This window comes from Pinus tabuliformis, chromosome 4_1, assembly GCF_031772625.1.
Source record: "Pinus tabuliformis cultivar Carrire ecotype Pingquan chromosome 4_1, CPIR1, whole genome shotgun sequence".
In the NCBI taxonomy this organism is placed as follows: Eukaryota; Viridiplantae; Streptophyta; class Pinopsida; order Pinales; family Pinaceae; genus Pinus; species Pinus tabuliformis.
The window spans coordinates 598,812,762-598,815,187 of record NC_142303.1 but is presented as its reverse complement, the minus strand read 5'-3'; positions in this window follow the sequence as shown (position 1 = coordinate 598,815,187).

Below are 2,426 nucleotides of genomic sequence, written 5' to 3'. Positions count from 1 at the left end.
TTTGGACATTTAAACTATGATAGTCTCCGCTTGTTGAAGAAAAATGGTGTTGCTGGTTTGCCTACAATTCCTAGAAAACATAAGCAATGTGATGCTTGCATTCTAGGAAAGCATAGCAAACAGTCTTTTCATGATTCACATTCAAGAGCACATAGGAAGCTTGAACTCATTCATTCAGATTTATGTGGTCCAATGCATGTTTCTTCTGCAAATGGAAATAAATATATCATGACATTTATTGATGATTACACCAGAATGTGTTGGGTTTACTTATTGAAGAACAAATCTGATGCTTTTCATACATTCAAGAATTTTCATAAGTGGATTGAAAATGATGCACAATCTCATATTGGGTCTATTCGCACTGATAATGGAAAAGAATATACATCAAATGAATTTGAACACTATCTTCGCCAACATGGGATTAAACATCAAACAACTGTACCTTATAATCCCCAACAGAATGGTGTAGCAGAAAGAATGAATAGAACAATCTTGAATATGGTACGATCCATGCTTTTCTTCAAAAATGTAAAGACAATGTTTTGGGCTGATGCTGTTCTATGTGCTGCATATATAAAGAATAGATGTCCATCTAGAGCTATAAGAAACAAGACTCCTTATGAATTGTGGTATGGACATGTTCCTTTGGTAAAACATCTCAGGATCTTTGGTTCCACCTGTTATGCTTTAATACCAAAGGTACATAGAAACAAACTTGGTGCTAGAAGTCGTAAGTGTATCTTCCTGGGGTATTCAAACACATCTAAAGCATACCGCCTCTATGATGAAGTAAATAAAAAGTTTGTTTTATCTAGAGATGTCATTTTTCTTGAATCATCCAAATCTGACAGTGTTGTTGAGCGGCAACTTGATCGCTTGGATAAATTCACAAAACCGAAATCATTTCAAGAGTTTGATAATCAGATTCCACATCTTGAAGGGGGGATTCCTATACTAGATCAACATGTGGAATCTTCTTCTGAAGAACAATCTCCCCTGCATGACACTCCAACAACGGATGATGCTTTAAGTGATGTAATTGATCGAATTGGGAGACTCAATCTTGATTCAGACCCAACTCAATCAACAGAGCAGCCTGGACCATCTCAAAAAGGTCCCCCAAAGTGGCTGACAAAAACACTTGAAAGTGTTCATCCTGATGAAATTGGAAAAACAGGAACCAGAAATACAAACCGACAAGATGGAGGTGATGTAGATAACTCTAATTCACCTGTTGATATGGATGTTACTTATGATTGTGAATTGAACTTGTCTACAGATTTTGAACCAACTTCCTTCAAAGAAGTTGCTTCTCATGATGAATGGAAAGAAGCGATGCAGAAGGAGTATGATGCCCTCATAAAGAATGGCACTTGGAAGCTAGTTGATCCTTCATTTGGAACCAAACCAATTGGCTGCAAGTGGGTCTACAAGAACAAATACAAAGCTGATGGCTCACTTGACAAGCACAAAGCTAGGCTTGTGGCAAAAGGTTTTGCACAGAAGGAAGGGGTCGATTATGAGGAAACTTTTGCCCCCACAGCAAAATAGGCCACCATCCGGACACTCTTTGCACTAGCTGCTCAGAACAGTTGGAAAGTCCATCAAATGGATGTAAAAACTGCATTCTTGAATGGAGATCTAAAAGAGAATGTTTTTATGTCCCAGCCTGAAGGATTTGCTGTGAAAGGACATGAACATAAAGTATACAAACTTGTGAAGTCCTTGTATGGCCTCAAACAAGCACCACGAGCCTGGTATGAAAAACTAACTGAGCATCTTCTGAAACTCAACTTCAATCATTTTGATCTTGATGATGCAACTTTATTTGTCAAGAAAGTTGGCAAAACAGTTGTATATCTTGTGGTATATGTAGATGATCTTTTAATGACAGGGAACAATGAAAGCTATATTGCATCCATAAAGAAAGAATTAGGAAATTTTTTTGAAATGACTGATTTGGGCTATGTTCATTACTATCTTGGCATTGAAGTAACCCAACATCCAAAGTCCATATTTCTTTCTCAAAAGAAATACATTGGAGATTTCTTAAATAGATTTGGCATGACAGAGTGTAATCCTCTTTCTACTCCAATGGAACCAAACTTGAAGCTCACATCTATTGAAGGAAAGGAATTTGAGGATGCAACAAAGTATAGACAGCTTGTAGGAAGTCTCATCTACCTCACTACTACCAGACCAGACATTTCATTTGCTGTTGGAATCCTCTCCAGGTTTATGCAAAAGCCTTGTGAGGGACATTGGTCTGCTGCAAAAAGAGTTCTAAGGTACTTGAAGGGAACTCAAGACCTTGGAATCAAGTATACACAGGTGAACGACTTCAACTTGATTGGATACTCTGATTCAGACTTCGATGGAGACAAAGAAACTGGGGTATCTACTTCAGGATATGCTATGAGTCT